Below are 12,726 nucleotides of genomic sequence, written 5' to 3' on the forward strand. Positions count from 1 at the left end.
CTATGAAATTTTCTCAGCCTGGTAGGAGGCTTGGACAAAAAGATTAAGCCTCTTGCTTCGGAGAAGCCGCATCGGCCTATGAATTTTTCTCAGCCAGGTTGGAGGCTTGGACAAAAAGTTTAAGCCTCTTGCTTCGGAGAAGCCGCATCGGCCTATGAAATTTTCTCAGCCTGGTGGGAGGCTTGGACAAAAAGTTTAAGCCTCTTGCTTCGGAGAAGCCGCATCGGCCTATGAAATTTTCTCAGCCAGGTAGGAGGCTTGGACAAAAAGTTTAAGCCTCTTGCTTCGGAGAAGCCGCATCGGCCTATGAAATTTTCTCAGCCTGGTAGGAGGCTTGGACAAAAAGTTTAAGCCTCTTGCTTCGGAGAAGCCGCATCGGCCTATGAAATTTTCTCAGCCTGGTAGGAGGCTTGGACAAAAAGTTTACTATTAAGCCCCTGCTTCGGAGAAGCCGCATCGGCCTATGAATTTTTCTCAGCCTGGTAGGAGGCTTGGACAAAAAGATTAAGCCTCTTGCTTCGGAGGAGCCGCATCGGCCTATGAAATTTTCTCAGCCTGGTAGGAGGCTTGGACAAAAAGTTTAAGCCTCTTGCTTCGGAGAAGCCGCATCGGCCTATGAAATTTTCTCACCCTGGTAGGAGGCTTGGACAAAAAGTTTAAGCCTCTTGCTTCGGAGAAGCCGCTTCGGCCTTTGAAATTTTCTCAGCCTGGTTGGAGGCTTGGACAAAAAGTTTAAGCCTCTTGCTTCGGAGGAGCCGCATCGGCCTATGAAATGTTCTCAGCCTGGTATGAGGCTTGGACAAATAGTTTAAGCCTCTTGCTTCGGAGAAGCATCATCTGCCTATGAAATTTTCTCAGCCTGGTAGGAGGCTTGGACAAAAAGTTTAAGCCTCTTGCTTCGGAGAAGCCGCATCGGCCTATGAAATTTTCTCAGCCTGGTAGTAGGCTTGGACAAAAAGTTTAAGCCTCTTGCTTCGGAGAAGCCGCATCGGCCTATGAATTTTTCTCAGCCAGGTAGGAGGCTTGGACAAAAAGTTTACTAGTAAGCCCCTGCTTCGGAGAAGCCGCATCGGCCTATGAATTTTTCTCAGCCTGGTAGGAGGCTTGGACAAAAAGTTTAAGCCTCTTGCTTCGGAGGAGCCACTTCGGCCTATGAAATTTTCTCAGCCTGGTAGGAGGCTTGGACAAAAAGTTTAAGCCTCTTGCTTCGGAGAAGCCGCATCGGCCTATGAAATTTTCTCAGCCTGGTAGGAGGCTTGGACAAAAAGTTTAAGCCTCTTGCTTCGGAGGAGCCGCATCGGCCTATGAAATTTTCTCAGCCTGGTAGGAGGCTTGGACAAAAAGTTTGAGCCTCTTGCTTCGGAAAAGCCGCATCGGCCTATGAAATTTTCTCAGCCTGGTAGGAGGCTTGGACAAAAAGTTGAAGCCTCTGGCTTCGGAGAAGCCGCATCGGCCTATGAAATTTTCTCAGCCTGGTAGGAGGCTTGGACAAAAAGTTTAAGCCTCTTGCTTCGGAGAAGCCGCATCGGCCTATGAATTTTTCTCAGCCTGGTAGGAGGCTTGGACAAAAAGTTTAAGCCCCTGCTTCGGAGAAGCCGCATCGGCCTATGAAATTTTCTCAGCCTGGTAGGAGGCTTGGACAAAAAGTTTAAGCCTCTTGCTTCGGAGGAGCCGCATCGGCCTATGAAATTTTCTCAGCCAGGTAGGAGGCTTGGACAAAAAGTTCAAGCCTCTTGCTTCGGAGAAGCCGCATCGGCCTATGAAATTTTCTCAGCCTGGTAGGAGGCTTGGACAAAAAGTTTAAGCCTCTTGCTTCGGAGAAGCCGCATCGGCCTATGAAATTTTCTCAGCCTGGTAGGAGGCTTGGACAAAAAGTTTAAGCCTCTTGCTTCGGAGAAGCCGCATCGGCCTATGAATTTTTCTCAGCCAGGTTGGAGGCTTGGACAAAAAGTTTAAGCCTCTTGCTTCGGAGAAGCCGCATCGGCCTATGAATTTTTCTCAGCCAGGTAGGAGGCTTGGACAAAAAGTTCAAGCCTCTTGCTTCGGAGAAGCCGCATCGGCCTATGAATTTTTCTCAGCCTGGTAGGAGGCTTGGACAAAAAGTTTAAGCCTCTTGCTTCGGAGAAGCCGCATTGGCCTATGAAATTTTCTCAGCCTGGTAGGAGGCTTGGACAAAATGTTTAAGCCTCTTGCTTCGGAGAAGCCGCATCGGCCTATGAAATTTTCTCAGCCAGGTAGGAGGCTTGGACAAAAAGTTTAAGCCTCTTGCTTCGGAGAAGCCGCATTGGCCTATGAATTTTTCTCAGCCAGGTAGGAGGCTTGGACAAAAAGTTTAAGCCTCTTGCTTCGGAGAAGCCGCATCGGCCTATGAAATTTTCTCAGCCTGGTAGGAGGCTTGGACAAAAAGTTTAAGCCTCTTGCTTCGGAGAAGCCGCATCGGCCTATGAAATTTTCTCAGCCTGGTAGGAGGCTTGGACAAAAAGTTTAAGCCTCTTGCTTCGGAGAAGCCACATCGGCCTATGAAATTTTCTCAGCCTGGTAGAAGGCTTGGACAAAAAGTTTAAGCCTCTTGCTTCGGAGAAGCCGCATCGGCCTATGAATTTTTCTCAGCCAGGTAGGAGGCTTGGACAAAAAGTTTACTAGTAAGCCCCTGCTTCGGAGAAGCCGCATCGGCCTATGAAATTTTCTCAGCATGGTAGTAGGCTTGGACAAAAAGTTTAAGCCTTTTGCTTCGGAGAAGCCGCATCGGCCTATGAATTTTTCTCAGCCTGGTAGGTGGCTTGGACAAAAAGTTTAAGCCCCTGCTTCGGAGAAGCCGCATCGGCCTATGAATTTTTCTCAGCCAGGTCGGAGGCTTGGACAAAAAGTTTAAGCCTCTTGCTTCGGAGAAGCCGCATCGGCCTATGAAATTTTCTCAGCCTGGTCGGAGGCTTGGACAAAAAGTTTAAGCCTCTTGCTTCGGAGAAGCCGCATCGGCCTATGAAATTTTCTCAGCCTGGTCGGAGGCTTGGACAAAAAGTTTAAGCCTCTTGCTTCGGAGAAGCCGCATCGGCCTATTAAATTTTCTGAGCCTGGTAGGAGGCTTGGACAAAAAGTTTAAGCCTCTTGCTTCGGAGAAGCCGCATCGGCGTATGAAATTTTCTCAGCCTGGTAGGAGGCTTGGACAAAAAGTTTAAGCCCCTGCTTCGGAGAAGCCGCATCGGCCTATGAATTTTTCTCAGCCAGGTCGGAGGCTTGGACAAAAAGTTTAAGCCTCTTGCTTCGGAGAAGCCGCATCGGCCTATGAAATTTTCTCAGCCTGGTCGGAGGCTTGGACAAAAAGTTTAAGCCTCTTGCTTCGGAGAAGCCGCATCGGCCTATGAAATTTTCTCAGCCTGGTCGGAGGCTTGGACAAAAAGTTTAAGCCTCTTGCTTCGGAGAAGCCGCATCGGCCTATTAAATTTTCTGAGCCTGGTAGGAGGCTTGGACAAAAAGTTTAAGCCTCTTGCTTCGGAGAAGCCGCATCGGCGTATGAAATTTTCTCAGCCTGGTAGGAGGCTTGGACAAAAAGTTTAAGCCTCTTGCTTCGGAGAAGCCGCATCGGCCTATGAATTTTTCTCAGCCAGGTTGGAGGCTTGGACAAAAAGTTTAAGCCTCTTGCTTCGGAGAAGCCGCATCGGCCTATGAAATTTTCTCAGCCTGGTAGGAGGCTTGGACAAAATGTTCAAGCCTCTTGCTTCGGAGAAGCCGCATGGGCCTATGAATTTTTCTCAGCCAGGTAGGAGCCTTGGACAAAAAGTTTAAGCCTCTTGCTTCGGAGAAGCCGCATCGGCCTATGAAATTTTCTCAGCCAGGTAGGAGGCTTGGACAAAAAGTTTAAGCCTCTTGCTTCGGAGAAGCCGCATCGGCCTATGAATTTTTCTCAGCCTGGTAGGAGGCTTGGACAAAAAGTTTAAGCCTCATGCTTCGGAGAAGCCGCATCGGCCTATGAATTTTTCTCAGCCAGGTAAGAGGCTTGGACAAAAAGTTTAAGCCTCTTTCTTGATTCGGAGAAGCCGCATCGGCCTATGAAATTTTCTCAGCCTGGTAGGAGGCTTGGACAAAAAGTTTAAGCCTCTTGCTTCGGAGAAGCCGCATCGGCCTATGAAATTTTCTCAGCCAGGTAGGAGGCTTGGACAAAAAGTTTAAGCCTCTTGCTTCGGAGAAGCCGCATCGGCCTATGAAATGTTCTCAGCCTGGTTGGAGGCTTGGACAAAAAGTTTAAGCCTCTTGCTTCGGAGAAGCCGCATCGGCCTATGAAATTTTCTCAGCCTGGTAGGAGGCTTGGACAAAAAGTTTAAGCCTCTTGCTTCGGAGAAGCCGCATCGGCCTATGAAATTTTCTCAGCCTAGTAGGAGGCTTGGACAAAAAGTTTAAACCTCTTGCTTCGGAGGAGCCGCATTGGCCTATGAAATTTTCTCAGCCAGGTAGGAGGCTTGGACAAAAAGTTTAAGCCTCTTACTTCGGAGAAGCCGCATCGGCCTATGAATTTTTCTCAGCCAGGTCGGAGGCTTGGACAAAAAGTTTAAGCCTCTTGCTTCGGAGAAGCCGCATCGGCCTATGAATTTTTCTCAGCCAGGTAGGAGGCTTGGACAAAAAGCTTAAGCCTCTTGCTTCGGAGAAGCCGCATCGGCCTATGAATTTTTCTCAGCCTGGTAGGAGGCTTGGACAAAAAGTTTAAGCCTCATGCTTCGGAGAAGCCGCATCGGCCTATGAATTTTTCTCAGCCAGGTAAGAAGCTTGGACAAAAAAGTTAAGCCTCTTGCTTCGGAGAAGCCGCATCGGCCTATGAAATTTTCTCAGCCTGTTTGGAGGCTTGGACAAAAAGTTTAAGCCTCTTGCTTCGGAGAAGCCGCATCGGCCTATGAAATTTTCTCAGCCTGGTAGGAGGCTTGGACAAAAAGTTTAAGCCTCTTGCTTCGGAGAAGCCGCATCGGCCTATGAAATTTTCTCAGCATGGTAGTAGGCTTGGACAAAAAGTTTAAGCCTCTTGCTTCGGAGAAGCCGCATCGGCCTATGAATTTTTCTCAGCCAGGTAGGAGGCTTGGACAAAAAGTTTAAGCCTCTTACTTCGGAGAAGCCGCATCGGCCTATGAATTTTAATCAGCCAGGTAGGAGGCTTGGACAAAAAGTTTAAGCCTCTTGCTTCGGAGAAGCCGCATCGGCCTATGAATTATTCTCAGCCTGGTAGGAGGCTTGGACAAAAAGTTTAAGCCCCTGCTTCGGAGAAGCCGCATCGGCCTATGAAATTTTCTCAGCCAGGTAGGAGGCTTGGACAAAAAGTTTAAGCCCCTGCTTCGGAGAAGCCGCATCGGCCAATGAATTTTTCTCAGCCAGGTAGGAGGCTTGGACAAACAGTTTAAGCCCCTGCTTCGGAGAAGCCGCATCGGCCTATGAATTTTTCTCAGCCAGGTCGGAGACTTGGACAAAAAGTTTAAGCCTCTTGCTTCGGAGAAGCCGCATCGGCCTATGAATTTTTCTCAGCCTGGTAGGAGGCTTGGACAAAAAGTTTAAGCCTCTTGCTTCGGAGAAGCCGCATCGGCCTATGAAATTTTCTCAGCCTGGTAGGAGGCTTGGACAAAAAGTTTAAGCCTCTTGCTTCGGAGAAGCCGCATCGGCCTATGAAATTTTATCGGCCTGGTAGGAGGCTTGGACAAAAAGATTAAGCCTCTTGCTTCGGAGAAGCCGCATCGGCCTATGAAATTTTCTCAGCCTGGTAGGAGGCTTGGACAAAAAGTTTAAGCCTCTTGCTTCGGAGGAGCCGCATAGGCCTATGAAATTTTCTCAGCCTGGTAGGAGGCTTGGACAAAAAGTTTAAGCCTCTTGCTTCGGAGGAGCCGCATCGGCCTATGAAATTTTCTCAGCCTGGTAGGAGGCTTGGACAAAAAGTTTAAGCCTCTTGCTTCGGAGAAGCCGCATCGGCCTATGAATTTTTCTCCGCCAGGTAGGAGGCTTGGACAAAAAGTTTAAGCCTCTTGCTTCGGAGAAGCCGCATCGGCCTATGAATTTTTCTCAGCCTGGTAGGAGGCTTGGACAAAAAGTTTAAGCCTCATGCTTCGGAGAAGCCGCATTGGCCTATGAATTTTTCTCAGCCAGGTAGGAGGCTCGGACAAAAAGTTTAAGCCTCTTGCTTCGGAGAAGCCGCATCGGCCTATGAAATTTTCTCAGCCTGGTAGGAGGCTTGGACAAAAAAGTTTAAGCCTCTTGCTTCGGAGAAGCCGCATCGGCCTATGAATTTTTCTCAGCCAGGTAGGAGGCTTGGACAAAAAGTTTAAGCCCCTGCTTCGAAGAAGCCGCATCGGCCTATGAATTTTTCTCAGCCAGGTAGGAGGCTTGGACAAAAAATTGAAGCCTTTTGCTTCGGAGAAGCCGCATCGGCCTATGAATTTTTCTCAGCCTGGTAGGAGGCTTGGACAAAAAGTTTAAGCCTTTTGCTACGGAGAAGCCGCATCGGGGTAGGAGGCTTGGACAAAAAGTTTAAGCCTCTTGCTTCGGAGAAGCCGCATCGGCATATGAAATTTTCTCAGCCTGGTAGGAGCCTTGGACAAAAAGTTTAAGCCTCTTGCTTCGGAGAAGCCGCATCGGCCTATGAATTTTTCTCAGCCTGGTAGGAGGCTTGGACAAAAAGTTTAAGCCTCTTGCTTCGGAGAAGCCGCATCGGCCTATGAATTTTTCTCAGCCTGGTAGGAGGCTTAGACAAAAAGTTTAAGCCTCTTGCTTCGGAGGAGCCGCATCGGCCTATGAAATTTTCTCAGCCAGGTAGGAGGCTTGGACAAAAAGTTTAAGCCTCTTGCTTCGGAGAAGCCGCATCGGCCTATGAAATTTTCTCAGCCTGGTAGGAGGCTTGGACAAAAAGTTTAAGCCTCTTGCTTCGGAGAAGCCGCATCGGCCTATGAAATTTTCTCAGCCTGGTAGGAGGCTTGGACAAAATGTTTAAGCCTCTTGCTTCGGAGAAGCCGCATCGGCCTATGAAATTTTCTCAGCCTGGTAGGAGGCTTGGACAAAAAGTTTAAGCCTCTTGCTTCGGAGAAGCCGCATTGGCCTATGAATTTTTCTCAGCCAGGTAGGAGGCTTGGACAAAAAGTTTAAGCCTCTTGCTTCGGAGAAGCCGCATCGGCCTATGAAATTTACTCAGCCTGGTAGGAGGCTTGGACAAAAAGTTTAAGCCTCTTGCTTCGGAGAAGCCGCATCGGCCTATGAAATTTTCTCAGCCTGGTAGGAGGCTTGGACAAAAAGTTTAAGCCTCTTGCTTCGGAGAAGCCGCATCGGCCTATGAATTTTTCTCAGCCAGGTTGGAGGCTTGGACAAAAAGTTTAAGCCTCTTGCTTCGGAGAAGCCGCATCGGCCTATGAAATTTTCTCAGCCTGGTAGGAGGCTTGGACAAAATGTTCAAGCCTCTTGCTTCGGAGAAGCCGCATGGGCCTATGAATTTTTCTCAGCCAGGTAGGAGCCTTGGACAAAAAGTTTAAGCCTCTTGCTTCGGAGAAGCCGCATCGGCCTATGAAATTTTCTCAGCCAGGTAGGAGGCTTGGACAAAAAGTTTAAGCCTCTTGCTTCGGAGAAGCCGCATCGGCCTATGAATTTTTCTCAGCCTGGTAGGAGGCTTGGACAAAAAGTTTAAGCCTCATGCTTCGGAGAAGCCGCATCGGCCTATGAATTTTTCTCAGCCAGGTAAGAGGCTTGGACAAAAAGTTTAAGCCTCTTTCTTGATTCGGAGAAGCCGCATCGGCCTATGAAATTTTCTCAGCCTGGTAGGAGGCTTGGACAAAAAGTTTAAGCCTCTTGCTTCGGAGAAGCCGCATCGGCCTATGAAATTTTCTCAGCCAGGTAGGAGGCTTGGACAAAAAGTTTAAGCCTCTTACTTCGGAGAAGCCGCATCGGCCTATGAATTTTTCTCAGCCAGGTCGGAGGCTTGGACAAAAAGTTTAAGCCTCTTGCTTCGGAGAAGCCGCATCGGCCTATGAATTTTTCTCAGCCAGGTAGGAGGCTTGGACAAAAAGCTTAAGCCTCTTGCTTCGGAGAAGCCGCATCGGCCTATGAATTTTTCTCAGCCTGGTAGGAGGCTTGGACAAAAAGTTTAAGCCTCATGCTTCGGAGAAGCCGCATCGGCCTATGAATTTTTCTCAGCCAGGTAAGAAGCTTGGACAAAAAAGTTAAGCCTCTTGCTTCGGAGAAGCCGCATCGGCCTATGAAATTTTCTCAGCCTGTTTGGAGGCTTGGACAAAAAGTTTAAGCCTCTTGCTTCGGAGAAGCCGCATCGGCCTATGAAATTTTCTCAGCCTGGTAGGAGGCTTGGACAAAAAGTTTAAGCCTCTTGCTTCGGAGAAGCCGCATCGGCCTATGAAATTTTCTCAGCATGGTAGTAGGCTTGGACAAAAAGTTTAAGCCTCTTGCTTCGGAGAAGCCGCATCGGCCTATGAATTTTTCTCAGCCAGGTAGGAGGCTTGGACAAAAAGTTTAAGCCTCTTACTTCGGAGAAGCCGCATCGGCCTATGAATTTTAATCAGCCAGGTAGGAGGCTTGGACAAAAAGTTTAAGCCTCTTGCTTCGGAGAAGCCGCATCGGCCTATGAATTATTCTCAGCCTGGTAGGAGGCTTGGACAAAAAGTTTAAGCCCCTGCTTCGGAGAAGCCGCATCGGCCTATGAAATTTTCTCAGCCAGGTAGGAGGCTTGGACAAAAAGTTTAAGCCCCTGCTTCGGAGAAGCCGCATCGGCCAATGAATTTTTCTCAGCCAGGTAGGAGGCTTGGACAAACAGTTTAAGCCCCTGCTTCGGAGAAGCCGCATCGGCCTATGAATTTTTCTCAGCCAGGTCGGAGACTTGGACAAAAAGTTTAAGCCTCTTGCTTCGGAGAAGCCGCATCGGCCTATGAATTTTTCTCAGCCTGGTAGGAGGCTTGGACAAAAAGTTTAAGCCTCTTGCTTCGGAGAAGCCGCATCGGCCTATGAAATTTTCTCAGCCTGGTAGGAGGCTTGGACAAAAAGTTTAAGCCTCTTGCTTCGGAGAAGCCGCATCGGCCTATGAAATTTTATCGGCCTGGTAGGAGGCTTGGACAAAAAGATTAAGCCTCTTGCTTTGGAGAAGCCGCATCGGCCTATGAAATTTTCTCAGCCTGGTAGGAGGCTTGGACAAAAAGTTTAAGCCTCTTGCTTCGGAGGAGCCGCATAGGCCTATGAAATTTTCTCAGCCTGGTAGGAGGCTTGGACAAAAAGTTTAAGCCTCTTGCTTCGGAGGAGCCGCATCGGCCTATGAAATTTTCTCAGCCTGGTAGGAGGCTTGGACAAAAAGTTTAAGCCTCTTGCTTCGGAGAAGCCGCATCGGCCTATGAATTTTTCTCCGCCAGGTAGGAGGCTTGGACAAAAAGTTTAAGCCTCTTGCTTCGGAGAAGCCGCATCGGCCTATGAATTTTTCTCAGCCTGGTAGGAGGCTTGGACAAAAAGTTTAAGCCTCATGCTTCGGAGAAGCCGCATTGGCCTATGAATTTTTCTCAGCCAGGTAGGAGGCTCGGACAAAAAGTTTAAGCCTCTTGCTTCGGAGAAGCCGCATCGGCCTATGAAATTTTCTCAGCCTGGTAGGAGGCTTGGACAAAAAAGTTTAAGCCTCTTGCTTCGGAGAAGCCGCATCGGCCTATGAATTTTTCTCAGCCAGGTAGGAGGCTTGGACAAAAAGTTTAAGCCCCTGCTTCGAAGAAGCCGCATCGGCCTATGAATTTTTCTCAGCCAGGTAGGAGGCTTGGACAAAAAATTTAAGCCTTTTGCTTCGGAGAAGCCGCATCGGCCTATGAATTTTTCTCAGCCTGGTAGGAGGCTTGGACAAAAAGTTTAAGCCTTTTGCTACGGAGAAGCCGCATCGGGGTAGGAGGCTTGGACAAAAAGTTTAAGCCTCTTGCTTCGGAGAAGCCGCATCGGCCTATGAATTTTTCTCAGCCTGGTAGGAGGCTTGGACAAAAAGTTTAAGCCTCTTGCTTCGGAGAAGCCGCATCGGCCTATGAATTTTTCTCAGCCTGGTAGGAGGCTTAGACAAAAAGTTTAAGCCTCTTGCTTCGGAGGAGCCGCATCGGCCTATGAAATTTTCTCAGCCTGGTAGGAGGCTTGGACAAAAAGTTTAAGCCTCTTGCTTCGGAGAAGCCGCATCGGCCTATGAAATTTTCTCACCCTGGTAGGAGGCTTGGACAAAAAGTTTAAGCCTCTTGCTTCGGAGAAGCCGCTTCGGCCTTTGAAATTTTCTCAGCCTGGTTGGAGGCTTGGACAAAAAGTTTAAGCCTCTTGCTTCGGAGGAGCCGCATCGGCCTATGAAATGTTCTCAGCCTGGTATGAGGCTTGGACAAATAGTTTAAGCCTCTTGCTTCGGAGAAGCATCATCGGCCTATGAAATTTTCTCAGCCTGGTAGGAGGCTTGGACAAAAAGTTTAAGCCTCTTGCTTCGGAGAAGCCGCATCGGCCTATGAAATTTTCTCAGCCTGGTAGTAGGCTTGGACAAAAAGTTTAAGCCTCTTGCTTCGGAGAAGCCGCATCGGCCTATGAATTTTTCTCAGCCAGGTAGGAGGCTTGGACAAAAAGTTTACTAGTAAGCCCCTGCTTCGGAGAAGCCGCATCGGCCTATGAATTTTTCTCAGCCTGGTAGGAGGCTTGGACAAAAAGTTTAAGCCTCTTGCTTCGGAGGAGCCACTTCGGCCTATGAAATTTTTTTCAGCCTGGTAGGAGGCTTGGACAAAAAGTTTAAGCCTCTTGCTTCGGAGAAGCCGCATCGGCCTATGAAATTTTCTCAGCCTGGTAGGAGGCTTGGACAAAAAGTTTAAGCCTCTTGCTTCGGAGGAGCCGCATCGGCCTATGAAATTTTCTCAGCCTGGTAGGAGGCTTGGAAAAAAAGTTTGAGCCTCTTGCTTCGGAAAAGCCGCATCGGCCTATGAAATTTTCTCAGCCTGGTAGGAGGCTTGGACAAAAAGTTTAAGCCTCTGGCTTCGGAGAAGCCGCATCGGCCTATGAAATTTTCTCAGCCTGGTAGGAGGCTTGGACAAAAAGTTTAAGCCTCTTGCTTCGGAGAAGCCGCATCGGCCTATGAATTTTTCTCAGCCAGGTAGGAGGCTTGGACAAAAAGTTTAAGCCCCTGCTTCGGAGAAGCCGCATCGGCCTATGAATTTTTCTCAGCCTGGTAGGAGGCTTGGACAAAAAGTTTAAGCCTCTTGCTTCGGAGGAGCCGCATCGGCCTATGAAATTTTCTCAGCCAGGTAGGAGGCTTGGACAAAAAGTTTAAGCCTCTTGCTTCGGAGAAGCCGCATCGGCCTATGAAATTTTCTCAGCCTGGTAGGAGGCTTGGACAAAAAGTTTAAGCCTCTTGCTTCGGAGAAGCCGCATCGGCCTATGAAATTTTCTCAGCCTGGTTGGAGGCTTGGACAAAAAGTTTAAGCCTCTTGCTTCGGAGAAGCCGCATCGGCCTATGAATTTTTCTCAGCCAGGTTGGAGGCTTGGACAAAAAGTTTAAGCCTCTTGCTTCGGAGAAGCCGCATCGGCCTATGAATTTTTTCTCAGCCAGGTAGGAGGCTTGGACAAAAAGTTCAAGCCTCTTGCTTCGGAGAAGCCGCATCGGCCTATGAATTTTTCTCAGCCTGGTAGGAGGCTTGGACAAAAAGTTTAAGCCTCTTGCTTCGGAGAAGCCGCATTGGCCTATGAAATTTTCTCAGCCTGGTAGGAGGCTTGGACAAAATGTTTAAGCCTCTTGCTTCGGAGAAGCCGCATCGGCCTATGAAATTTTCTCAGCCTGGTAGGAGGCTTGGACAAAAAGTTTAAGCCTCTTGCTTCGGAGAAGCCGCATCGGCCTATGAAATTTTCTCAGCCTGGTAGGAGGCTTGGACAAAAAGTTTAAGCCTCTTGCTTCGGAGAAGCCTCATCGGCCTATGAAATTTTCTCAGCCTGGTAGGAGGCTTGGACAAAATGTTTAAGCCTCTTGCTTCGGAGAAGCCGCATCGGCCTATGAAATTTTCTCAGCCAGGTAGGAGGCTTGGACAAAAAGTTTAAGCCTCTTGCTTCGGAGAAGCCGCATTGGCCTATGAATTTTTCTCAGCCAGGTAGGAGGCTTGGACAAAAAGTTTAAGCCTCTTGCTTCGGAGAAGCCGCATCGGCCTATGAAATTTACTCAGCCTGGTAGGAGGCTTGGACAAAAAGTTTAAGCCTCTTGCTTCGGAGAAGCCGCATCGGCCTATGAAATTTTCTCAGCCTGGTAGGAGGCTTGGACAAAAAGTTTAAGCCTCTGGCTTCGGAGAAGCCGCATCGGCCTATGAAATTTTCTCAGCCTGGTAGGAGGCTTGGACAAAAAGTTTAAGCCTCTTGCTTCGGAGAAGCCGCATCGGCCTATGAATTTTTCTCAGCCAGGTAGGAGGCTTGGACAAAAAGTTTAAGCCCCTGCTTCGGAGAAGCCGCATCGGCCTATGAATTTTTCTCAGCCTGGTAGGAGGCTTGGACAAAAAGTTTAAGCCTCTTGCTTCGGAGGAGCCGCATCGGCCTATGAAATTTTCTCAGCCAGGTAGGAGGCTTGGACAAAAAGTTTAAGCCTCTTGCTTCGGAGAAGCCGCATCGGCCTATGAAATTTTCTCAGCCTGGTAGGAGGCTTGGACAAAAAGTTTAAGCCTCTTGCTTCGGAGAAGCCGCATCGGCCTATGAAATTTTCTCAGCCTGGTAGGAGGCTTGGACAAAAAGTTTAAGCCTCTTGCT

This window comes from Mytilus californianus, unplaced genomic scaffold (assembly GCF_021869535.1).
Source record: "Mytilus californianus isolate M0D057914Y unplaced genomic scaffold, xbMytCali1.0.p SCAF_6, whole genome shotgun sequence".
Taxonomy (NCBI): Eukaryota; Metazoa; Mollusca; class Bivalvia; order Mytilida; family Mytilidae; genus Mytilus; species Mytilus californianus.